Source organism: Canis lupus, chromosome 6, assembly GCF_011100685.1.
Source record: "Canis lupus familiaris isolate Mischka breed German Shepherd chromosome 6, alternate assembly UU_Cfam_GSD_1.0, whole genome shotgun sequence".
Taxonomy (NCBI): Eukaryota; Metazoa; Chordata; class Mammalia; order Carnivora; family Canidae; genus Canis; species Canis lupus.
The window spans coordinates 38,710,508-38,736,199 of NC_049227.1; the positions used below are offsets into that span (position 1 = coordinate 38,710,508).

General features: G+C 50.2%; 1 long non-coding RNA gene across 1 annotated transcript; it reads right to left on the minus strand.

The window, feature by feature from the left end:
* Nucleotides 1-5,609: 5,609 nt before the first annotated feature.
* On the minus strand, nt 5,610-24,998 carry LOC119876373. The gene is made up of 3 exons (XR_005360966.1): nt 24,237-24,998; nt 14,419-14,789; nt 5,610-5,883 (listed from the first exon to the last, which is right to left on the minus strand). It is a non-coding gene; the product is annotated as an uncharacterized LOC119876373 (long non-coding RNA).
* Nucleotides 24,999-25,692: the final 694 nt, after the last annotated feature.

The window sequence follows — 25,692 nt, forward strand, 5'->3', positions numbered from 1 at the left end:
CAGCGGGTCCTCCGACTCCCGGCGTCTCTCTGCCCGCCCCCTCTCTGTTCCCCACCAGCCCAAATCCGCGGGGACGTCTCAGGGACCCCAATGCCCGAGGACCCCTGCTCGGGTGTGCTGGGGCTTCTGTCGCGGGGAGCGGGCGAGAAGCACTGGGTACGAACAATGAGTTGTGGGGTGTTACAGGTGGTGCGCGCGGTGGGGAAATGGGACGGGGCGTGGGGGGCGCAGCAGGTGGTTCCGGAGGGACACCGGGTGGGGGGGTCTCACTGGGCCCCGCGGGGTGGCCGGGACCGCCGAGCCGCGCGCGCGCCCCCTGCCGGCCACTGGCCGCCTCGGCCGGGGCCACAGAGGTCCGGGGCGCAGGGCGCGGGGCTGTTCCGTTTGGCGGGTGGTCACCCCCACCCCCTTTCTGAATAATTAGAAGACCTCCTGTTTAGGCGTCGGACCTAGTTGTTTCATCGCAGTCGCTCCTTGGCCCGCCTCGAGGTGTCGGATGTAGCCACATGGCTTTTTTGAATTATTTACTTCAAATGTGAAGTGCCTCGAGTGTTCATCAAGTGACGGATGGATAAACAGATGTTGTCTGTGCTCGCCCTGCAGGGTCTTTCAGCCCAAGGACAAATCCTGCCTGATTCCCTTGCCCTAAAATGCCCACAGTGCCGAAAGCCCATCTAGACAGAGAGATTTGTGGTTCCCCCGGGGCTGGGGGAGGTTTGAAGGGAAACTTGGACTATTCATGGGTGCGGATGTTCGTTCTGGTGTGATAAAAATGTTCTGGAATTAAGTGACGGTAAACTACTGAATTGGGGGCACCTGGTTGGCTAAGTAGAGGAAGCTGTGACTCCACCTCTGGGTGGTGAGTTCAAGCCACAGGTTGGGGGTAGAGATTACTTAGGAAAAAAAAAAAAACACTGAATTGTACACTCTAAAATGGTGAATTGTATGGCATGTGATTTAAATCTCCATTTTAAAATTTAGATTCAATAAATTAGTAATTAGTTTCAGAGGTAGAGTTCAGTGATTCATCAGTTGCATATAACACCCAGGGCTCATCGTATCATGTACCCTCCCCTTAATGCCCATCACCCAGTTACCCCAACCCCCCACCCCTCTCTTCTCCAGCAGAATTAAGAGTCTCTTATGGTTTGTCTCCTTCTCTGATTTCATTTTTTCATTTTCCCTCTCTTCCCCTACGATCCTGTTTTGTTTCTTAAATTCCACATATGAGTGAAATCATATGGTATTTATCTTTCTCTGACCTATTTCGCTCAGCATAATATCCTCTGGCTCCATCTACATCGTTGCAAATGGCAAGATTTCCATTTTCATGGCTGAGTAGTATTACACTGTTTATATATAAACCGCATCTTCAAAAAAAAAATAAATAAACCGCATCTTCTTTATCCATCTGTTGATGGACACCAGGGCTCTTTCCATAGTTTGGCTATTGTGGACATTGCTGCTATAAATATTGGGATGCAGGTACCACTTTGGATCACTACATCTGTATCTTTGCTGTAGGTACCTAGTTATGCAATTGCTGGGTCATGAGGTAGCTCTATTTTCAACATTTTGAGGTTAAATCTCAATTTAAACAGAAGGAACAGGGATCCCTGGGTGGCGCAGCGGTTTGGCGCCTGCCTTTGGCCCAGGGCACGATCCTGGAAACCCGGGATCGAATCCCACGTCGGGCTCCCGGTGCATGGAGCCTGCTTCACCCTCTGCCTGTGTCTCTGCCTCTCTCTCTCTGTGTGTGACTATCATAAATAAATAAAAAAATTTAAAAATAAAAATAAATAAATAAATAAACAAACGAACAATCAAACGAACAATCAAAGTGGCAGCTTCATTAAAATTGCTCCCTCAAAAATGGTTTGTACTGGGGACGTGGATGGGACAACAGGTGAAAGAAATAAAGGAGATTTAGGGGTCCCGGGTGGCTTAGTTGGTTAAGCATCTGCCAGCTCAGGTCATGATCTCCAAGCTCTAGAATCATCTAGCCCCACATCAGGTCTCCTGCTCAGTGGGAGTCTGCTTCTCTCCCACTCCTCCCTCTGCCCCTTCCCACCACTTGTTCACTTGTTCTTTCTCTCTCTTTCATAGATACATAATCTTTAAAAAAAAAAAAAGATTCAGAGGTACAAACTTGCGGTTATAAATGTTGAGGATGAGAAGTACAGTATAGGGAATGTAGTTGATAATATAAGAACATTGCGGGGATCCCTGAGTGGCTCAGCGGTTGAGCGCCTGCCTTCAGCCCAGGCTGTGATCCTAGAGACCCGGGATCGCGTCCCACATCGGCCTCCCTGCATGGAGCCTGCTTCTCCCTCTACCCATGTCTCTGCCTACCTCTCTCTCTGTCTGTCATGAATAAATAAATAAAATCTTAAAAAATATATATATAAGAATGTTGCTTGGTGACACAGAGCACAGATACCAAGGTGAGCATTAATGGATGGAATTGTTGAACCAGTATGGTAGACACCTAAACTAATATAACATTGTGTGTTAATTATATTTTAATAAAAAAAACAAACAACAGGATGTAGGGTAAATAAGATGGGCTTGGGAAGCCAAACACAACACTTAGTAGTCACAGGGCCTTGGGCAAACAACTAATCTTTATGAGCCTTAATTTCTTTAAAAGAAATTAGAATTCCTTTTTCCTTAGAAGAGAGGTCATGAGAATTCAATAAGATCTTTGTAAATCATTTAGCACATGTCTGGCACAAAAACAGCGCTCAGTAAATGTTAACATCTAATATGCTTTATGTAAATATATCTCATTTTAATCCTGTGAGTATCCTATGAGGTTGCTATTATCAGCCCATTTTATGTGTGAGCAGATGGAGTCTAAGAGACTTTGAATTAAGCTGATCATGGTAAGAGAGCTAATGATAGGCCGAGTCAAGTAATAAACCTAGAGAAACAAAACTAGGTTTATCTAGCTAAAAAATATTTTCTATATCCATAATTTTATTTATATTATCTTTTAAGATCTTTTGAAGATTTATTTATTCATGAGAGACACACAGAGAGAGGCACAGACACAGACAGGTTCCTCACAGGAAGCCCAACTCATGACTCGATCCCAGACCTGGGATCACGACCTGAGCTGAAGCAGATGCTCAACTGCTGAGCCACCCAGGTGTCCCTTTAAAGATTTTAAAAAAGACTTTATTTTTAAGTTATCTGCATCCCCAATGTGGGGCTCGAACCCAGAACCCCGAGGTCAAGAGTTGCATGCCCTAGAGACCGAGCCAGCCAAGAACTTCACATTTATTTTACATAATTACATTTTATTTATTCTTTTTAAAGATTTTATTTATTTATTCATAGAAACACAGAGAGAGAGAGAGAGACAGAGAGACAAAGTCACAGGCAGAGGGAGAAGCAGGCTCCATGCAGAGAGCCCGACGTGGGACTCGATCCAGGGTCTCCAGGATCACGCCCTGGCCTGCAGGCGGCACTAAACCGCTGCGCCACTGGGGCTGCCCCATAATTACATTTTAAATACTCAACAGTGAAGCTAAAATATCTTTTCTTCCTTGATTTTAGACATGGATTTTCTGCTTATTTTCATTCCCTGTTTGACACTAAAATCAATTATTGTTTAAACAATACTTGCAAAAATCACTGATCTCTTTTGTACGGATTGTATTGATCCTGACCTCATCGGATTCATGGGGTACTGGCTCCACTGTGTGTACAGTTTTCAATCAGATGTTACTTACTTGTGTTGAAAAAGTCATCGTCTTTACATAGGCCAAGAAGGGACGTGTACTCCAGCCGGTGTGGTGCCTGAATCAAATTACAAATGTGCCTTAGGCTCAAGCATACATATCCACATGAGATGGTTCTCATTCCTAAAGTATTCCGTTTCAATCTGGAGATAAATATAGTTTGAGTCTTTTTTTTTTTTTTAATAGTTTGAAATTTAAGCCAAGCTATTATTGGTGTGCAAGCCAACAGGTGATACCACCCATCATTTAATTTCCCGGTTCATATTTTTCAAATAAAGTAGGGTTGATGAAAATTTGGGTCATGCGATTTAATACACATATGATTTAAATTGCTAATGCGGGGATCCCTGGGTGGCGCAGCGGTTTGGCGCCTGCCTTTGGCCCGGGGCGTGATCCTGGAGACCCGGGATCGAATCCCACATCGGGCTCCCGGTGCATGGAGCCTGCTTCTCCCTCTGCCTGTGTCTCTGCCTCTCTCTCTCTCTCTCTCTGTGACTATCATGAATAAATAAATAAAATCTTTAAAAAAAAAAAAAAAAAAAAAAAAAAAAAAAAAAAAAAAAATAAATTGCTAATGCGTGTAAACATATACTAGTTGTCATTCATTAGTGGAGGCTAAGGAGACAGGACAAATAAATGCCTTGGGAAGATGGGTTAGATCCTGGTCCAGAGAAGGACATTAGTGGAAAATCTGGCCAAATTTCAGTAAGTTTGAGAGTTTAGAAGTTTATTATTTTTTAATTTGACTACTTTTTGAGAGTTTAGAAGTTTAGTTAAAGGGGGAGAACGTGGGTCACTCAGTTAATTAAGCGGCTGACTTCAGCTCAGGTCATGATCTTGGGGTCCTGGCATCGAGCCCCGTGTTGGGAATCCCTGCTCAGCCGGGAGACTACCTCTCCCTCTCCCTCTGCCCCTCCCCTGCTCACATACATCCTCTCTTTGAATAAATAACATCTGTAATGCCTGGGTGGCTCAGTGATTGAGCATCTGCCTTCAACTCAGGGCATGATCCCAGGGTCCTGAGACCGAGTCCCACATTGGGCTCCCCTCAGGGAGCCTGCTACTCCCTCTGCCTCTCTCTCTCTGTCTCTCATGAATAAATAAATAAAATCTTTAAAAGAAAAACAAAAACAAATAAATAACATCTTAAAAAAAGTTTAGTTAAGGAGATTATATCAATGTTCATTCTTTTTTTTTTTTTTTTTCAATGTTCATTCCTATGGTTAATTATATTGACTATGTTAGACTATATTACCTATATTGGTAATATTAGGAAAAACTAGGTAAAGGATATATGTGAAGTCTTTTTTTGGAACTTTCCTGTAAGCCTAAAATTATTTAAAAATAAAGTTTAGGGATGCCTGGGTGGCTCAGTGGTTGAGCACCTGCCTTTGGCTTAGGGCCTGATCCTGGAGTCCCACATCGGGCTTCCTGCATGGAGCCTGCTTCTCCCTCTGCCTGTGTCTCTGCCTCTCTCTGTCTGTGTTTCTCATGAATAAATAAATAAAATATTTTTAAAAATAAAATAAATAAAAAGTTTAAAAAGTTCTACTTTGGGGATCCCTGGGTGGCTCAGCGGTTTGGCGCCTGCCTTCGGCCCAGGGCATGATCCTGGAGACCCGGGATGGAGTCCCACGTCGGACTCCCTGCATGGAGCCAGTTTCTCCCTCTGCCTGTGTTTCTGCCTCTGTGTCTCTCATAAATAGATAAAATCTTTAAAAAAATAAAAATGAAAAGTTCTACTTTCTGGTTAGGAAGATATTTCTTATCCACGCTTTATTTTTTTAAAGATTTTATTTATTTATTTATTTATTTATTTATTTATTTATTTATTTATTTATTTATTTATGATAGTCACAGAGAGAGAGAGAGGGCCACAGAGGCGTCTACACAAGCAGCTATAGGACTAAAGGGCACACTCGGGTCTCCAGGGGAGCCCAGGGGCAGCGCTTGGCACACACTTAACCGGCTGAGCCCCCAGGCACCTCTGGAGAGTGCAGCAGGGGGCCACGGGGGAGCTGGTGGGGCAGCGGGGCCGGCGGCGGAGGGCGAGGTGCATGGGCCTGGGCAGCCCCAAGTCCGCTCAGCGGCCTCCTCCAGTCGCCAGAGGGATTCAGGCTGTGAAGTAGCATCTCCACTAAACAAATAAAAAAGCAGAAGACAAGTTCAAGGAGGCCCACACCACAGAGACAGCTGGGTGCCCCGCATCTGTCTCCCCAGGCGCACACAGCTCTGTCCTCTAGGGCCTGGGTCTGCTCTTGGCCTCAGCCTGGCCTCCACGATCATCACTTGTCCCCCCCCCCACCCCCATGTCCCCTTTCGGCTGCTGACCTTGGCCTGACCTGAGGCAATCTTTGAATTTTTGCCTTGGACTGTGAGTGAGTGCAATTCTCTTTTTCAGGCTTACAGGTGATTGCTGCTAGGGGAGTCAAGTGTTCGAGAAAACCCTGTGGCCTGGCTGCCAGTGCCATAGCCTGGAGGTGACCGGTAGTACTCTGTCCAGCATTCTGGTACCTCGTGTACCTCGCCAGTCCCTGTAGCCCCTGCTCCGTGCTTGGGCCTGTCCTGGGCACTGGGGAGAGGCAAGAGAGCAGGGGACATCTTGCTTTGGAGACCAGGAATGTCAGAAAGGACAGTGGCCGGCCACGTGACCACTCTGGCCCCCAGGCCCTGCAACAGTTGCCCCAGAAAGCCGAAGCCCCACCTCTGCAGCCATCTGCAGCCATGGTCAGGACTCAGCCAGTGGCCACAGAGAAATCCTGCTATGCTCCCCAATCCGGGCACACAGGACACCCCTCCTAGTCAGCTGCCCCAGCTTCTCCAGGGCCACGGCCTCCAATCAGGGGCCTTTTTCCCCCCGTAAAGCTCTCCCAACTTTGAGTGTCTATCAGTCACAAGAGACGAGGTGGAGGGGACAGCGTGGTGGCAGCTCCGCACATCTAGGCCTGGAGGTCACCCTGCCTGGTGGGTGCAGAGAGCTCAGCAGGAGACTCCCTGGGTTAGCCCCCCTGCATCTGGAGGGGGTGGGGTTCATCCTGAAGCCAGTTGTGTGTGCGTAGGGTCAAGGGAATCTTATAAACTGAAACTGATAGACAGTAAATGCTGGAAAAGAAGCTTCCAGGCCTGGTGCCCTGTCCCTGCTGGGGGCCCCATTGCCCCCTTTCAGGTCTGGGGCAGTGGGAACTGGAGGCTTGCTGGGCGAGGGAGATCCCACACCCCTGCTGCTGGAAGCCTCCGCGACTTGTTTTTCCTTTCTCAGGCTCCAGATTGGGTGGAGGAGGCCCCGGAGGACCCCAGCCAGACAGCCCTGGAGGGAGGGGCGGGTAGAGGCCCAAAGGTCCCAGGCCTCCTGGAGGCCGCACTGGAGCTGGGTCTCCGGAGACAAAGAGCCCGACTCTGGGAAGGAGTGAGGCCCGCAGCAAGCACTCAACAGATGGGTGTTCGGTGGATTTTGTTTTTGCCCCAAAGTTGACTTCGTTCGCACCAGAAATGTCAAGCAGGGATAGCTGGCTGCCTCAGACATTCCCGCCCTGCGGGAGGGCGCTTCCGGGCAGTGCTGGGGGTGGGGGCGGCTCAGAGGGGGCTCCTGTCCACACAGCTTGTTCATTTTATCTGCAACAGGAGGGGTGCAGGCAGGGCCCGACCCCTGGGGAGGAGGGTGGGAGGGGTTGCTGGGCCTCCGGCCAACCGAGAGGTCCAGTCTCCTCCTGACCTGACCTACACCTCCCCCAAGCCATCCCGGGTCCTCCCTGTAAGTCACGTGCCCCCACGCCCACCCCTGCCAGCCTGGGCCGTCCCCCCACCCCCCTTCATCCCAGGCCTGCTTGGACCTACTCCAGGAGCCGGTGGCAAGCTCCGTGACAGTGGTGCCCAGCAGGAAATGCACAGTGGGTCACCGCAGTGACCCCAGGCCGACCCCACAGGATGCAGACGCTGAGGGGACTGTGGGGCTCAGAGTCCCAGGATGACGGGGGCAGGAAGCAGAGACAAGACAGGGACCCCCGAGATCCCCTGTCCTACCAGGGGGAAGAATGGGCTGTGAGGCAGATGCTGGCCCCGCTCCACCCTCTGCAGTGACCAGCTGGTGGCCCCAGGGCGGTGACTTGGCCCCTTTGAGCCCTACTTGCCACAGGTCATGGGGACCTTACGCTCCACCCCCAAGGCTGGAGGCAGACCACAGGAGGGGGCACGGAGGCACTCACAGGTGAGCCCAGCATGTGGCAGAGGCTCCTCCAGGCTCCGGGGCAGGTCCCTCTGACCCCCCAGCACAGCTCTGCCCAGGCCTGGGACCCCTAGCAGGGGTTGGAAGCCAAGGGGTCCCTTGGGTGACCTGAAAACATCTGGCCTGCAGCTGTGAATGCCCCATCCTGGTGTCCTGGGGTCTTAGCCCAGGGGGAAGTGGTGCCCCTCCCCATAGGCCCCTGGGCCATTGGGTGTCCTGGGTGCGCCTGGTCCACAGGAGAAATGACTGGGGTCCTGGTTCCTGTCCCCTCTCTAGCTGGCGGCTGGACATGGCCAGGCCGGGCTGAGGGTCAAGGGGGACTCTTGGGTCTCACCGTGGTGACAGCCACCTTGGGCACTCCTCCTGCCACCATCATCCCAGCTCTCAGAGCTCAGCCCTGTGGGGAAGACTCCCCACACTGTCTTTCTTCCTCCATGATCCAAATCTCCTAGACCTGGGGACCCACTCCCCAGAGGCCAAGGCCAAGTGTCAACCTTACAGCCTGAAGGGGTCACTCAGACAAGAGACCAGAGTGCTGACTCTCCTGGAGCCTATGAGACCACCCCTGGCCTGTTCTCTGGGGGGGAGGGGTTGCGGAGGTCCCACGACCCTCTTGGCCTCTGGTTTATGTGTCACCTGTGCAGGCCTGGGGTGTTCACATCCCCCCAGGACCCTTTGCTGGGGGGCCCACTGCCTCCTAGACTCGCCAGCCACAGGGGCCCTCACTGCCCCCTGGCCCAATACACCAGGAGCCACCCCAGGCTGCTCCCTACCCACCCTAGTTCCTGTTCTCCTGGGACCCCGGGGAGGGCCGGTGGCAGAAGGCAGGAGCTGACAGGAGAGAGGTCTCCTGTGCTGCCTCCTGACAGCGGTGACCGCTTCTCCTGGCGTCAGCCTCCTGTCCCCTGCTCCATCTGGGGTAACCCTCCTCTGAGAAATTCCAGGGGCTGCCAGCCTGGCCCCCCGCCCCTCCCACTGCCCCCCACACCCTGCAGTCCTAGGCTTGGCCCGTGGACCCCTCCTCTGCTCCCTGGGTCCCCTGAGGACACCCCCAGCGGCCCCCTGCGCCCTCTCCCTGCTCCCTAGGCAGTTTCATCTGGGAGGCGGCCTGCAGGGCATGGTCCTGATGAGGGAGCAGAAGGCTAGCTGAGGACAGAGCCCCCCGGGGCTGACACCCTGCCCGCCCCCCAAGGTGGGACATTGCTGGGGCGCTCCTGGCTGCCCGGGGGCTAAGGAAGGGGAAACAAAGGGTTACCTTACAGGGATCACAGTCCTGCTGACGGGAGGCCCCCTCAGGTCACAAGCATCCTAGTGATTTACAGGATTTTCTTCTCCATGACCTGACCTGGCGGGGGGGGGGGGGGGGGGGGGGGGGGGGGGGGGGGGGCAGGCTCCCCTCCTTGAGGGTGCACAGCGCTGATGGGCAATGCCTCGGGTGTTTCCTAGGGGTCTCCGAGGTCCTTTTCGGGGAAGGAAAGTTCTTTTGAATCCTTCCTACGGACGCCTGGGTGGCCCAGCGGTTGGGCAGCTGCCTTCGGCTCAGGTCGTGATCCCGGGATCCTGGATGGAGTCCCGCATGCGGCTCCTGCAAGAGCCTGCTTTTCCCTCTGCCTGGGTCTCTGCCTCTCTCTCTCATAAATAAATAAATCTTAAAAAAAAAAAAAACAGAAAAACTTTTCCTGACCTCCCCCGACTTCCAGGTACATACTCAGCCCCCTCACGCTGGGCAGCATCTCTTCCCGCCCATGGATCCTGATCCGGGGCTTTAATAAAACCCCCACTTTGCACCAAAGACGTCTCAAGAATTCTTTCTTGCTGGAAGGCTCTGGACCTCACCCTCCCAACCTCCCCCATGTCCCCAAACTATGTCAGTCTGCTAGCAGGCGATAGTGGGTGGGGGTCTGGACCACGCTGGGGACTGCTGCGTGTGGAAGGGAGCAGCCCACGCCCTCCCGCCTCCGCCCCCCGCCGCTCCCCGCTGCCACCCCCCACCCCCCCCACCCCCCCACCCCCCAGCCAGCACAGAGGCACACCTTCCGCGGCCAGGATGTCCCCCAACCCCGGTCCTCATCCTTGTGTCCTGCGGCCCCTTCTGAAGGAAGGTCTGCTTCCCGCATGCACGACAGTCCCCAAGTCCCCCCAGGACCCCGGGGCTCAGCACCCTCTCCACCTCTACTCCTCCCTGCAGAGCCCTGCTCATTCCCAGCCTGGCACTAGGCCCCCCGGACACATCCTGATGGGGCAGCTTTCCTGCCCCTGCCCTGCCCTGCCCCTGCCCTTGCCTTGCCCTGCTCCTGCCCTCCCTGCCCTGGCCCTGGCCCTGCCCCTGCCCCTGCCCTGGCCCTGCCCTTGCCTTGCCCTGCCCTGCCCTGCCCTGGCCCCTGCCCTGCCTTGCTCTGCCCTGGCCCTGCCCTGCCCTGGCCCTGCCTTACTCCTGCCTGGGCCCTGGCCTTGCCCTGCTCCTGCCCTGCCCCTGCCCTGCCCTGCCCTGCCCCGCTCCTGCCCCTGCCCTGGCCCTGGCCTGCCCCTGCCCCTGCCCCTGCCCTGGCCCTGCCCTGCTCCTGCCTTGGCCCTGCCCTGCCTTGGCCCTGCCCTGCCTCTGCCCTGGCCCTGCCCTGCCCTGCCCCTGCCCTGCCCCTGCCCTGGTCCCTGGCCAGGCTGCCTGCCCTCACCTTGAGAAGGAGGCCGAGCTCTCCCTCCCCACAGGCTCCCTCAGACTGGCTGGGCCAGACCTGGAAATGGACTTGAGAGTGGCATTTCCTGGGTCCTACCTCCTGTGGCTTATGAGAAAAGCAGGGGTTCCCCTGAACCCCCGTGACGTTTTCTGAGGTCATCACGGCCCTGGTTTCATTTCATCTCTCTTTTGCATGCTCTGAAGTAAAAGCAGTTGAAATGTTCCTAGTTTGTGAGGCAACCAGGAGGGTGAGGGAGAGAGCGAGAGGGTTGGCTCTGGGAGAGACAGGAGACCGCGGTGAGGCCCCAACGGCAGGGGCAGTGCGGGACGTGCCCTAATAGTGGCCATGGGAAGGGTTCCCTGAGCGCCCTAATAGTGGCCATGGGAAGGGTTCCCTGAGCTCGTTGCCTAAAGCAGATTCAGGTGCAGCCCGTGTCGGTCCCTCGCATAGCTGCAGCCCCTCCGGCCAGCACTCACTACAATCCCCAGAGCCAAGGTTTTTGGCCAAAGACCCTTCCCCTGGGAGCTTGCAGCCTAAGGGCCTTCAGGCCTGGGACACTTCTCGGAGGAGGGGACTCTGGCCCTGGGAGGGCAGTGACTCCAATGCCCTTTAACCATGACCATCGGGAAATTTTAAGGAAGAAAAAGATTTATTATTTACAGGACCTGGAGGTTCCACAGCACCCTGGGGGCCATGGGGTGGGGTAGCTGGGGAGAGGGAGGGAGGGCCGGTGGGGAAGGGGTGGGGAGCGTGGGTGCAGCCTGGCCTTGTGGGGTGGCTGGCAACAGGTTTATTCGAGATGGCCCTTGAGGTAGGTGCCTCTTTGACGGAGGCCTCAGCAATCAAGGTGAAAGCTGGGCCCTTGGGATCCCTGGGTGGCGCAGCGGTTTGGTGCCTGCCTTTGGCCCAGGGCACGATTCCGGAGACCTGGGATTGAATCCCACATCGGGTTCCCAGTGCATGGAGCCTGCTTCTTCCTCTGCCTGTGTCTCTGCCTCTCTCTCTCTCTGTGACTATCATAAATAAATAAAAATTAAAAAAAATTTATAAAGCTGGGCCCTTGCATCGCAGCAGAGGGAAGAGCCGGGTCAGGGCTCCGAGCTCTGTCCACCCCAGGCTCTGCGGGCCTCCACCAGGCCCAGTGTGGGTGGCTACTGTGCTGCCAGCTGGGCGGGCACGTTGTGACAAGGCAAGTGCCCTTCCACAGCGACTGTGGTACCCTAGCCTATCAAAATTACACGGGCAGTAGTCTGGACTGTGGTCTGTAGCCATCGCCCCAAACTGTAGGGTCCAGCCACGAAAACCCATGGTCATCCTGGCAGGGGCCACTCAGGGGACCTGTTGGAGGGTTTGGGTGATACTACCAGGTACTTTAACTACTTGTGCCACCTCTCCTGAGGGCAGCTCAGGCGGAGACAGGTGGGCTGGAGCAGAGACTGGAGGTAGAAGCTGATAGGATTCTCGGCAGGGAGCAGTGGGCAGGACCCCAGAGGAGAGGCTGACTGCGAGGAGGAGGGGGCAAGGGTGGGGCTGGAGTTAAAGGGAAGGTAAGGAAGTGTGGAATCTTCCTAACCGAGGAAGCAGCCCATTGGTCAGCTAGGGCTTACGGCCACCTGATGGGCCTGTTTGTGCTCAGCCTGGGGTGGGGGTGGGGGTGTCACTGTGGGAACTGGTCTCCTAGAGCGGCCTCTCCAGAGCGGGTTCCAACCTGTCCTGAGCTGCAAGATTGTTCCATAGCTCATTGAACCAGTCTGAGTCCTGAGGACAGGTCAGTTTAGTGAAAGGTTGGGTCCCATGTCAGGGGGGTGGGACTCCCAAGTTAGGCCTATGGTAGTTCCCAGCACCCCCTTGGATGCCTGAGACTGAAGGTAGTACTGAACCCTACATACACTATCCCTGGCTCCATTCATAGACCCCGGCTAAAATTTAATCTATAAATCAGGAACAATAAGAGATTAATAATAAGTAATAAGGGATGTCTCAGTGGTTCAGTGGTTGAGCATCTGCCTTCAGCCCAGGGCAGGATCCTGGTTGGGGGATTTTTTTTTCTTTTTAAAGATTTTATGTATTCAGGGGCAGCCTTGATGGCCCAGCGGTTTGGTGTCGGCCTCGGGTATGATCCTGGAGACCTGGGATCGAATCCTGCGTTGGGCTCCCTGTGTGGAGCCTGCTTCTCCCTCTGCCTGTGTCTCTGCCTCTCTTTCTCTCTGTGTCTCTCACGGATAAATAAAATAAAATATTTAAAAAAAATTTTTAAAAGAAAGATTTTATGTATTCATTCATGAGATACACAGAGAGGTAGAGGGAGAAGCACGCTCCTCGCAGGAAGCCTGATGCAGGATCGGGACTCCATCCCGGACCCGGGATCACGGCGTGAGCTGAAGGCAGACACTCAACCACTGAGCCACCCAGACGTCCCCTGGGTCCCCTGGTCAGAGGATTGAGCCCCACATCAGGCTCCCCACCGGGATCCTGCTTCTCTCTCTGCCTGTGTCTCTGCCTCTCTCTCTGTGTCTCTCATGGATAAATAAATAAAATCTTTTAAAAAATATATTAAGAAAACAAAAAAGAATGAGTAATAATAAAATACAATTGTAGAACAAGTATAATGATAGAAATAGTATATTGTATTATAAAATAAATTATGCGTTATACAATGAGAAACCATAATAAAACTTATGTGAACGTGGCCTCTCTCCTCGAACACCTCGTTGTGCTCCACTCACCCTGACTCCTGCCGTGATGTGACGGGACACAATAGGGGTTAAGGCTGGAGCAGACACTGGTGGGCAGTCTGAGCTCTGAGGGCACCCCGGGGAGATTTCTAGGTCTTCACAATTGAGGGCTTGAGGTTCTCCAGCTGGACGGAGGGCAGGCCGTGGCGAGGGCTGCATCTCCGCCGACTTGGGCGGTCCCCCCGCAGGGACCCACGGGTGACGGGCCTGGGCACCCTGTCACGAGCCGCTGTGCGGTGGCTCCGAGGCCGGGTCACGCGGCCCCACATCAGCCTGTGAGGCTGCGGGACGGGACGAGGGCAGTTCTAGTTCTCAAGGATTCCGGGTTGGATGGTGGGAGAAGAACCAGAAGTGCTAAAAGTGTGGAGGAGGGCAGCCCCGGGGGGCCCAGCGGGTTAGCCGCCTTGGGCCTGGGGTCTGATCCTGGGGTTCCGGGATCGAGTCCCACATCGGGCTCCCTTCGTGGAGCCTGCTTCTCCCTCTGCCTGTGTCTCTGCCTGTCTCTGTGTGTCTCTCATAAATAAATAAATAAATAAAATCTTTAAAAATCAATAAATAAAAGTGTGGAGGGATGTCAGCCAAACACTGGAGGCAACTGCAAGAACTGACCATCTAGCCCGGGGAAGATCATTGCCAGCATTAGGATATAGCCGCACAGGCCTATTACTGAAACACAATTGTTCCCTCCTCAATCACCCCGATTTTATCAAAGATAATCAGAGCAAGACTATTTTGTTTTCAGATTCAATCTAGTTTCAAATTACTTGGGTTGATTATTTACCTAAGGGGAACATAGTTTTACCGGACTTACACAAATAAATATGTTGCTATGAAAATATAAGAATACTACCAGGGGATCCTTGGGTGGCTCAGCGGTTTGGCACCTGCCTTCAGCCCAGGGCGTGATCCTGGGGTCTTGGGATCGAGTCCCATGTCGGCCTCCCTGCATGGAGCCTGATTCTCCCTCTGCCCATGTCTCTGCCTCTCTCTCTCTGTGTCTCTCATGAATAAATAAAATCTTTAAAAAAAAAAATACTTACCAGGAGTCTCCAGATTATGGAGACATCAGGCAGGGAGAAAAGGTAATTGCTTCATCTTGCTTGACAAAGGTAGACTTTACTAATTGCTGTTAGGTCATAGCTAGTTTAAGAGAAAGTTTCTTGAAATCTGGAAGATACGAGATTAAAGAACCAGCAATGTTTCAAACAAAAGTCATAAAAATTTATAATCATGCTCATCACATCTGTCAGTTCCCAGAAATTAATTCTTGTTGATCTTGATCTTCTGTTAATGGTTTTACGAGTCCAGGTTTTCTCTTGAGCTGTGTAAATTCTCTTGCAGCTGAGTGATGTGATCTGAATTATCTGAAGGGGTTTTCTAGAGTGCCCGTCAGTCCTTTCCGGGAATTTCTCTGAAAATGAAACAATTTTGCAAAAGCATCAGAATACAACAATAGCTGTCTGTATTTGACAAAAGACTTGAACATGGCCGAGGCGAAAGATCTGATTAGCGTTCATTACAGAGCAATTGACAATGAAATTTGGTTATTTTTGTGACACACAACATTTTAAGATGGTAACTGGAATAATGAATGATATTATTACATATCAGATTTTCAGGAGTTTTTTTTTTTAAGATTTTATTTATTTATTCATTAGCAATGGGGCGGGGGGGGCAGGCAGAGACACAGGCAGAGGGAGAAGCAGGCTCCATGCAGGGAGCCTAACATGGGACTCCATCCGGGGTCTCCAGGATCACACCCTGGGCTGCAGGCGGCGCTAAACCGCTGAGCCACCGGGGCTGCCCAGGAGTTTCATATAATTTCTGGAACACTTATAATAGCATATGTCCACATATGGATATTAATAAAGAGCTCACAGCATTATTTATTTGAAAATGCTTTCCATGTAATGTCACATATTAACTAGTACTAATTAGTTTAACGTCTCTCTTTATGAAGACAGAGAACAAACGTTTCAAGATATTCCACTGGCATTCTGGAAAACCCAAAAATTATTTCCAGGTCAAAAGACTTCATTTAGAATTTGATTTTGAGGGGCTCCTGGATGGGTTAAGCATCCAACTCTTGGTTTCAGTTTAGGTTGTGGTGTTCTGCGTGGTCTTGGGGTCATGGGAGGGAGCTCTGAGTTGGGCTCCAAGCTCAGCATTGAGTCAGCTTGAGATTCTCTCTGCCTCTCTCCCTGCCTCTCCCACTCATGCTCTCTCTAAAATAAACTAAATCTTAAAAAAAAAAAAAGGAATTTGAGGGGTGCCTGGGTGGCTCAGCCAGTTAAGCATCTGCCTTTGGCTCAGGTCATGATCCTGGGTCCTGGGATGGAGCCCCGCATCTGGCTCTCTGCTCAGTGGGGAGTCTGCTTCTCCCTCTGCCCCCAGCTCTGTTCTCTCTCTCTCTCTCTCTCCCCCTCTCAAATAAATAAATAAATACTTTTTAAGATCTTTAAAAGAATATCAAAAAAGGGGCACCTGGATGGCATGGATGATTAAGCACCTGCCTTTGGCTTGGGTCATGGTCCCGGGGTCCTGGGGTCCTGGGGTCCTGGGATTGAGCCCTGCCTCCAAGTGGAGAGCCTGCTTCTCCCAATCTCTCTGCCCCTCCCCCTGCTCATGTTCTCTCTCAGTATCTCTCTGTCTCAAATGAATAAATAAAATCTTTCAAAAAACATCAAAAGGTTTTGGGCAGTTAACTAAATAGGATCACAAATCATTTTTTTTTTAAGATTTTATTTATTTAACAGAGGGAGAGAGCACAAGCAGGGGGAGGGGCAGAGGGAGAAGGAGAAGCAGGCTCCCCGCTGAGTAGGGAGCCCAATCCGGGCTCCATCCCAGGACCCTCAGATCATGAGCTGAGTCTAAGGCAGACACTTAACCGACTGAGCCACCTAGGCACTCCAGGATCACAAATAATTATGAAACAGTACTTATCTCTTTTTTTAAAAAAAGATTTTATTTATTTATTCGTGAGAGACACAGAGAGGGAGAAGCAGGCTCCATGCAGGGAGCCTGATGCGGGACTTATCCCAGGACTCGATCATAGGACTCCAGGATCACTCCCTGGGCCAAAGGCAGGCACTGAACCACTGAACCACCTAGGGATCTCCCAACAATACTTATCCCTTTAACCAAAGTGACAAAAAGATTTCAAAGGTAAATATAGAAGGTGACATGGATCTGAGCAAAACTTAGCTCTTTTAATATGGAGAAGATTCCGTTTACTCAATAATCAAACACTTGATGATACAAATAACAGGAAGCACAGGAAATAATTTGGATAAAACACAGGATCTTGGTTTTCTAGGCATATTACTTAAAAGGTAAAGAAAACCCTAATAATCTCTTTTAGGGGCAGAGCAGTAGTCCAAGAAAACTTTGTCCTCTGAGCAGATGAAAGAATTAAGTTTTAGTTCTGGATCAGTACAATATCAGGACTACAGCTTATTTTTAAAGACTAAAAAGAATTTTTTTTATTCCAAGTAATCTCTACATCCAACATGGGGCTGGAAAGACCCAGAGATCAAGAGTGGTAGTCTCTGGGGACTGAGCCAGCCAGGCGCCCCAAGCCTATTTTTAAAACTCTTATAATAGTCATTCCATTTTTAGCCAAGTTGACCATACAAGATCCCCTGCCCCCCAATTTTTCTTTCTCTTCTCAACTTCCTATGTGCACAGTTTTTTCTTTATTTTCCCCTTTCTTATTCTGAAATAGCCAGCTTTCCTTTAGGACACAATTACTTTTGGAGCACCTGGCCAGCTCAGTAGGTGGAGTGCATGACTCTTGATCTCATGGTTGTAAGTTCGAACCGCATGATGGATGTAGAGATTGCTTAAAAATAGGATGAAATTACTTTCTTTCTCTTTATTATTTCTAGTAGTTTAAATTACATATATTAATTAAGTTCTCAACCCTTAGAAAACTTAGTTTCTAGTGCAAACTAAGAAATGTGCAGCTGCGAACTACACGGCCATCTTTTAGATTGTTAAGCTTATGAATACATCTCTTAATTCCTAGAAACATAACATTTCAGGGACGCCTGGGTGGCTCAGCAGTTGAGCGTCTGCCTTTGACTCAGGGCGTGACCCCCAGGGTCCCGGGATGGAGTCCTGCATCAGGTCCCTGCATGGAGCCTGCTTCTCCCTCTGCCCGTGTCTCTGCCTCTCTGTGTCTCTCATGAATAAATAAAATCTTAAAAATAAAAAAAAAAGAAACATAACATTTCCTCATGGGGCAATTTTTCCCAATTAAAAGGTGGAAGTATCACCCTGTAATTCAGAGGAATGCCCTGAGAAGAATTCTCTGGACTCAGGGTCAAAAAGGGACCTCTTGCAGGTTGGAAATAAAGAGGGGATCATTTGGGTCCCTATGGTCGCAGAAATGACCAGCCCACTAGATCGTGCCAAATTTGCACAGGATATGGGCCTCATCTTAATATTTGCTGTTCCCTGTGAGCCTCGGCAGTGATCACGGTGTGGGCATGGCACCAGGCAATACATATTATTCAAGTGAAGAGGGGGTATGAGTATCAGGCTCTGGGGGCCTTTGCTTCCCTTTTCCCTCTGCCTCCTCACTAGAGACCTTGATAAGCTCATCAGCTTTTCCCTTGGTGGCCAGGACGCCAGAAAATCTTAGGATGATGTCACTGGGAGCCCTCTTTGTGTCTGCTTTCCTTCCCGGGGTGTTCCAAGAGATCTCCCTGAAATTAGGGTACACTTCCGCGGGTGTGCTCTGTGCTGGGCCTTTGGGAAAAGCCCCAGGCTTCTGGAGTGGTGTATGAGGCTCAGCGTGTTGGAATACATGGCACCGAGTGATGCCCAGAAGCTTCCACGGGGTTTGGGTTTATCAAGGAGCTGGTACCCTCCTCAGGCTTCTCAGGGAGTGCTGGCAGCAGATGCTCAGGGCATTTACATTTGTGCATTAATCTTTTAGCAATATCTCACCAGGAATAGGATATCAGGGGACAGAGAACGACAGTAGTGTGTGAGGGGGTGGCCCAGAGACCAGGGCCTTTGTCGTTTCTTTCTCTGGTGCCACCGTTGGTTTCCACTGCAAGGTTATTGGACTCTTCTGGGTCGGGACGCATAGTGCGGGCATGGCCCACTGACTTTGGTCGCTGGTATAGGTCTCCTGTCCTCACTTATGGGAATCTTCTCACTGAGTCAGCCCTCACCTCCCCCTTGGGCGGGGCTCCTAGCCTTGAGATCCAGCCCACTCTCCTTAGCTCAACTTGGCCTTGAGATGTGGAGCACCCTCATGCATGTCAACAGTCAATTAAGGGCTTTATAATTAGTGGTCTAATCATCTCGTTAGACTACATGGCCTCCACCACAGATCACACTGCGCTAAGGAGATCATTGGATAATTATGGCAGCTGTGACCTTTTGGGGTTGGGTCACCGCAGGCAACAGAGGACAGAGGCAATTTGCAAAAGCACAAAGCTGCAGGACTGCCTGCAAGTGGTGCTTGTTTCCCAGATGGTGCCACCCACTGGAGTGAGTTAGGCCGTTGTAAGCAAGTTACAGGTAAAGGCATTCCCCTCAGTTAATTGCAAGGGCAATCATGCAATCCTGCCAACTGCAGATTGTTTTGTGTGCTGGTCAGAGCTTCTCAATAACCAGTGTTGTTGAGATAATTGCAAGAAGCATTTCGGCAACAACCATAAGGAAATTGTGGCGGGGGGTGGGGTGGGGGAAGTTTATTACTTTAGGACCAGGAAATTATACAACACACCTGGGGCCAGGCAGTGAGGTCTCTGGGAGGGAGAGATTCTGAGCTTGGAAAGGCAGGTTCACAGGCTGAGGGTTCTGCTTTTGTTGGGGTCCAGGATGCAGGCTTAGGGTTTCATGACTTTGTTCTTATTGCTGGATTTAAAATTTAAGAGCAGGAATTTAAAGCTGGGGGTGGTGGTGGAGAGGGATGGACAAGTGGCCCAAGTGGTCAGTTACTCAGATCAACTAAACTCTCTAATACAGAGGAGCCTCAGTTGGGGGACGTGGCCTGGCTTCTTAGTGTGGCTGGAAATGTGTTTGAGATAGCTTGCTTGCTTGCTTACTTTCTCTTTTAAAAATTTATTCATTTTTAATTTTTTATTTATTTTTATTTTTATTTTTTTGGCGGGAATGCCACTGTGAAATGGAGGCTTTAGCAATCAAAGCTGAAGTCACACACCAGCATTACTAAACCAAACCCAACCCAACCAAAACAACTGCCAGGACTTAAACTACAGAAGCATTTAGGTTTTCCGCATCTTTTTTTTTTTTTTTTTAAGATTTTATTTATTTATTCATAGGCACAGAGAGAGAGGGGCAGAGACACAGACAGAGGGAGAGGGAGAAGCAGGCTCTATGCAGGGAGCCTGATGTGGAACTTGATCCCGGGTCTCCAGGATCACACCCCAGGCTGCAGGCCACGCCAAACCGCTGCGCTACAGGGGCTGCCCTCCTCATCTTTTTGTATGATGAAATTGTGCCAACACTGTACTTGGGAGCCCGTGAGGTGACTCTGTGGGCCCCCAGCCAGCAGCTCCCAAGTGGCTCTGGGGGCTCCACAGTGCGGGGCTAAGTTGTGGCCAGGTAGGGGAAGCCACTTTGTATTTTCTAATTTTGTAATTTTTAAGTGATGGGATTTGGCTGATCTTTTACCTTTCAGTGTTTGTTTTATCCCAGGAATTTTTTTTTAAAGATTTTATTTCTTTGAGAGACAGCACGAGTTGGGAGTGGGTGGGAGTGGCAGGGAGAGGGAGAAGCAGGTTCCTGCTGAGCAGTGAGCCCCATGTGAGACTCGATCCCAGGACCCCGGGACCATGCCCTGAGCCACTCAGGCATCCCCATTTCCTAACATTTTTAAATAAAAAAAGTGCCAAAAAAACAAAAACAAAAACAAAAACAAACAAAAAAAAAAGTGCCAAGCCTAGTAGTCATAATTGATCTGAATTTTCATAAAACAATCCTAAAAAAATAGCTACTTTAGGGATCCCTGGGTGGCGCAGCGGTTTAGCGCCTGCCTTTGGCCCAGGGCGCGATCCTGGAGACCCAGGATGGAATCCCACGTCGGGCTCCCGGTGCATGGAGCCTGCTTCTCCCTCTGCCTATGTCTCTGCCTCTCTCTCTCTCTCTCTCTCTGTGTGATTATCATAAATAAATAAAAATTAAAAAAAATAGCTACTTTTATTTCATTTTATTTAAGTTTATTTTTTTAGTAATCTCTACACCCAACATGGGACTCAAACTCACCTTCTAGAGATCAAGAGGTGCATGCTCTTCCAACTGAGTAAGCCAAGTGTCCCTAAACTAATTGCTTTGATTTTATTTTTTACTTTTTTTAAAGATGTATTTGAGAGCAGTTGAATGTGCACGCATGAGCGGGGCGGGGGTGGGGGCCTGCAGAAGGACAGAGAGAGAGAATCCTCCAGCAGACTCCCCCACTGAAGGCAGAGCCCCACACAGGGCTGGAGTGCCAGTACCCTGAGATCACAACCTGAACCGAAACCAAGGGCCAGACACTCAACCGATTGAGCCACCCAGGTGTCACAAGTTATTGCTTTTGAAGCTGTAGAAAAATCCCAAATCTGTAGAAAGTGTCCTCTCCAAGAAGGAGGGAGGGGGGCCGGGCACAGCACTGACAGGGCCAGTATGTGCTGCACAAAGGCTGCTGAGTACATAAAGGAGACAATGCCCCAGATGCTGCGGACTGGGACTGTCCCTGTGGCCCGTGGCAGGCCTTCCCTCGTCAGGCTCCATTAAAATTAAAAACCTTCATGCATGAAAGGATACTATCAAAACACAAGAAACATCCCACAGAATGGAAGGAAACATACATAAAGAACTCTTAAAACTCAATAGCAAAAAAACCCAACCCAATTTTTAAAAAAGGATGAAAAGCCTGAATAGACATTTCTCCAAGAAAGATATTCAAATGAACAAAAAACACATGAAAAGAGGCTCTGGGTCCTCAGAAAAATGCAAATCAAAACTACAATGAGATAGCACTTCTCATCCACTAGCATGGCTGGAATAAAAAAGGCAGATAACAAGTGTTGGCGAGGATGTGGAGCATTGGAACCCTTGTCCACTGCTGGTGGGGATGTGAAATGGTGCAGCCTCCGTTGGAAAGTGTGGCAAGTTCCTCAAAAGCTTAAATGAGTGGTTTGGCGCCTGCCTTTGGCCCAGGGCGCGATCCTGGAGACCCGGGATCGAATCCCACGTCAGGCTCCCGGTGCATGGAGCCTGCTTCTCCCTCTGCCTGTGTCTCTGCCTCTCTCTCTCTCTCTGTGACTATCATAAAAAAAAAAAAAAAAAAAAAAAAGCTTAAATGTAGGGGCAGCCCCGGTGGCGCAGCGGTTTAGCGCCGCCTGCTGCCCGGGGTGTGATCCTGGAGACCCAGGATTGAGTCCCATGTCGGGCTCCCTGCATGGAGCCTGCTTCTCCCTCTGCCTGTGTCTCTGCCTCTCTCTCTCCCTCTCTCTCTGAATAAATAAATAAATAAGTCTTTAAAAAAAAAAAAAAAAGCTTAAACGTAGAGTTACATATGACCCAGCAATCCTAATCCTAGGTGCACACCCAAGAAAATAAAAACATATGTCCACACACCAAGTTGTATACCAACATTCACAGCAGCATTATTCACAATAGCCCAAGTGTGGAAACCTAAATGCCCATCAACGAACGAATGGATAAACACAATGTGGTCTATCCATGCAATGGAATACGTTCCGCCATGAAAAAGATGAGATTCTGACATTTGCTACAACATGGAGAAACCTTGAAAACATGATGCTAAGTGCAATAAGCCAAACACAAAAGAAGAAATATTGTGTGATTCCATGCTTGGGATACCTAGAACAGGCACATTTATACGAACAGAAAATAGAATAGAGGTTACTGGGGGTGGGAGAAGGAGGAAGAAAGGAGTTATTGTTAATGGGGACAACGTTTCAGTTGGGGTGATGAAAAAGTTCTGGAAATGAATGGTGGTGATGGCTGCAAAACACTGGACACTAATGGTGAAAATGGTACATGTTATGTACATTTTACCACTACACTGAAATACCATTCCTCACATCAGATTAGCAGGAAATGGAAAGTACAGCAAATCCACTTTGTTGGAGAGGCTGTGGGAAAGCAGGCCTTCTCCTATTTTCCTCCTGGAACAAATCTATCATTACCAACAATACTACAGGTTTTTACCTTTAAAAAATATTTATTTTTTGGGATCCCTGGCTGGCACAGCGGTTTAGCGCCTGCCCTTGGCCCAGGGCGCGATCCTGGAGACCCGGGATCGAATCCCACGTCGGGCTCCCGGTGCATGGAGTCTGCTTCTCCCTCTGCCTGTGTCTCTGCCTCTCTCTCTCTGTGACTATCATAAAAAAAAAAAATTATTTTTAAAAAATATTTTATTTATTTATTCATGAGAGACAGAGAGAGAGACAGAGAGAAACAGAGACAGAGAAAGCGGAAGAGACACAGGCAGAGGGAGAAGCAGGCTCCATGCAGGGAGCCCGACTCTGGGATCAGGCCCTGAGCTAAAAGCAGACGCTCAACCACTGAGCCACCCAAGCATCCCTAAAAATTATTTATTTATTTTACTGCTCAGGTCTGCTCATCCACTCTTCCTCCCACTGGCCGAGAGAGAGAGGAAGGGGGGAGGGCAGAGAGTGTAGGAGTGTGTGCGCAGGAGGGGGGCAGAAGGTCTGAGAGAGAAGCCGGCTCCCCGCTGAGGCCAAGCCTACTGCTGGGCTCAATCTCATGACCCTGAGAACTCAGTGTGAGCTGAAATCAAGAGTCGGATATCCAACCCACTGAGCCACTCAGGCGCCCCATGTGTCTTTACCATTTGCCTTAGCAATCCTAATTCTGGAATTACCTTGAAGGTACACCCTCAACAATATGAAAATACCTCTGACCTTGTTATTCACTGCAGCTTGGTTTGTGATTATAAAATATTGCAAACAATTTAGATGTTCATACACAGAGAAGAGTGATTGAATGAAAGTCCATTCATACATCTCTGTGAACTGATGTGGAATGATTTCCAGGCTCTGTTGCTAAGTGAAAAAGGCAAGTGTGAAAGAATATCTATAATGTGCATATAGAGGAAGGGGAATTAAGAAGATGTACATTTGCCTCTTCACCTGAGCAAAGAGAAACCTAGGAAAGAAAACCCAGAGAGGATTGAGACCGATTTCAAAAGGTAGTTGGCAGGAATTGCATGGAGAGAGGGAATGGGAGAAGCCATTTCTCTGAATAGACCTTCCTGTGCAGACCCGCCTACTGGAACTATGTTATTGTTTCACATTTAAAAAATAAAGTAAAATAAAATCTTCAAGGATGGCAAGAAAAATCCTAAAATTTAATACAAACAGAAATAAATGAACGGAAGCATTGTTTCAAGTGAATAATACACTCAAGGGTGAGAAAAAATAAAACTGGTAACTCAAGTAACTTCTGAATATATTCTTTAGAGCATATGCCCCCAGGGCAAAGACAAAAAGAACTCCAAAGAAACATTTACCTCTAATTGATAAGCTTCTCTGCCCCTCCAAGTATAAATGAACAATTCTGAAGCTTCTCTTTGGGATTCTAGCATATTGAGCACATAAATAAAGGAAGCCAAGTCCCTCCGGGCCAGACAAAGGAGTTACAAATACTGAGTGGGGAAGAGAAGGAAGCCTACAGGATTGGGTTGGAATTAGAGTCTGTAAACTCATGCTTATTCGCATTCGTCCACGTTCCAGCTCTGTCCTCCAAGAAGGCCTAGAAGAAATGATGCCCCAGTAATGCTAATTGTGCAGCAAGGAAACCATGCTGACTGCCCTTCGGAAACACATCAACTCTGGAAAGTATGTACCTCTTCGTGTTATGCGCTGAGAACACAGCATCACTTCCATGGTCTCTCTTGGCCAACGTGTGCGACCCCAGTCGAAAACAACGAAACATAAGACAGACCCAACTTTAGGGATGTCCTACAAAAAATGGCAATGTCATGAATTACCAAGAACTAGAACTGTTCCAGATTAAAGAAGTCTGAAAAAGACGGGACAACTGAATGCCAGGCGTGCACGGTTTTGAACCTTGTCTTACTAGGAAAGATTTATTGGAACCACTAACAATGCTTCAGTAACACCCGCAGATTGTAGGAATCCCTGGGTGGCTCAGCGGTTTAGCACCTGCCTTTAGCCCCGGGCATGATCCTGGAGTCCCAGGATTGAGTCCGTCGGATCCCTGCATGGAGCCTGCTTCTTTCTCTCTCTTTCATAGAACAACAACAACAACAACAACAACGACAACAACAAAAAAAACAGACAGACCCGCAGATTATGTATTGTTTCAGCCAGCTTTTCCAGATTCGGAAAGCCAGGCTGTGGATATGTAAGGGGTTCACTGTTGTTCTCTGCGTGCGGTTGTTACGAACATCAAATCAAATGCAGACTCACATACAGGATTCAGCATAAAACACTGGGTAAGGGCAGCCGGGGTGGCTCAGTGGTTTAGCACCGCCTTGGGCCCAGGTCGTGATCCTGGAGACTCGAGATGAATCCTATGTCGGGCTCCCTGCGTGGAGCCTGCTTCTCCCTCTGCTTGTGTCTCTGCTTCTCTGTCTCTCATGAATAAATAAATTAAATCTTAAAAAAAAAAAAAAAAAACACCGCACAAAAACATTGGGTAATTACAAGGATCATCCCTGGGAAGAGAGTCTCACCGCACCCTGCACTCCAGAAACCCCAGCTCAGGTGCACACGGTCCCCTGGGTCCCGGGAGGGTCCCGCTCGCGGTCCCGGTCCAGCCCCTGAGCCCCGGGGGCAGGTTAAAGAAGAAATCTGTGAACAGCCAGCACAAGGCCCCGAAGGCTAAGGGCCTGCCGCTGCCTGCGGGGCACCAGAGGTCATGACCCCGGGCACCGCCAAGGGCGAGCCCAAGGTCGGCGGAGCCTGGCGCCTGTCCGCTCTGCTTGGAGACAGCGGCTGGAGAAACGGACTTTAAGTCGGTAACGGGAGACCCGCCCTCCCGTGCGAGGTGAGCAACCAAGAGTGTTTGTGACATTTCCGCCGTGCCCGGAGAGCCTGTCCAGGTTCCGGAGGAGAGCGCGGCCTGGCCACCGGCCTCCTCAGCCAGAGCCACCGGTACGGGCCGGCTCAGCGCCGGGTGCAGCGGCCTGCGGGTGGTCCAGGCCTACGCAGCTGCCGCGGCCTTCGGCTCAGGCCCTGCCCTGCGCCTGACGCCGGGCTTGGAAGCTAGGGGCGTGCCCGCTGCCTGGGGGCTGCGGGGGCTTCTCTCGGGGGCTGAAGGCCGAGGGCGACGCGGCC